Below are 974 nucleotides of genomic sequence, written 5' to 3' on the forward strand. Positions count from 1 at the left end.
GACTTGTAGGAAGGCTTCTTTGAACTACCTGCTACTAATTGCACTGTGGGATTAGGCTTCTACTTTATCTTTCTGTGGTTTCACTCTTTCCCTAGCCAATCAGTATTCTGTTATTTGGAGGGCAAGTTGGATGGTCCTCTCAGGGGACACTGCTTAGGTGGTTATGGACCCAGGAGGATGGCACTTCACTGGTTGATCTCACAGGAAGCCATGGTGGTGTGGCCCATGGTGGCTTGGGTGCCTCAGAGGGCATATGGGGGTGCCTGCTGCAACAGGAGTGCTACATAGGGCAGGTGAATGTGCCCGTTTTGGTTTAGAGTACCACGGATGGTGGGAAGAATTGCCCTAGTCACTTAGAACACTGCATAGGTTGGGTAGAGATTCCTGAAGCAGGAACATGGAGCGCTGGAGAGTGTTTGCAGAGCTGCCTTAGGCTGTGTAAGGCACTACAGCAGGCGGGAGGAAGTTCCCTCAGCCACATGGGGCCATGGAGGACAGGCAGGGTTTCCCCCAACCACGTAGAGCACCATTGAAGGCAAGCAAAGGTTCCCTCAGCCAAGTAGAGCTCCCCAAAGGGCAGGAAGGAGTTCCTGCATCCTCTTGAAGGGCCTTGGAGGATGGGCATGAGTTCCCCTGTGGCAGAAGGCTGGTGGGATTTCCCCAGCTCCGTGTTATGTTGCAGAGGATGGGGATTCCCTCAGCTGGGTGGAGGGCAGGTGTGATTGCTTTAGGCGAAGGGGAGTGGCCTGGAGTCTGGCAGTGGTGTGTGAGAGGAAGGAGAAGAGGAAAAAAAGACTGAGCTATCTGAGACTGTGTGAGAGTAGAGAGAGAAACAAAAGTAAAGGTATAGCTGAGCCTCCATCACCTGACTGTGGGGCTGGAGGGGTTTAAACTCTGTCCAGAGGCAGATGCAAGCTGTGGCTGTGTTGAAGTAAAGCTCTTGGGCTGGCCAAAGGAGCCCAGCTTTGGCAGGG

The sequence above is a fragment of the Echinops telfairi genome, unplaced genomic scaffold, assembly GCF_000313985.2.
Source record: "Echinops telfairi isolate 266 unplaced genomic scaffold, ASM31398v2 ScPeMD7_7424;HRSCAF=8462, whole genome shotgun sequence".
In the NCBI taxonomy this organism is placed as follows: domain Eukaryota; kingdom Metazoa; phylum Chordata; class Mammalia; order Afrosoricida; family Tenrecidae; genus Echinops; species Echinops telfairi.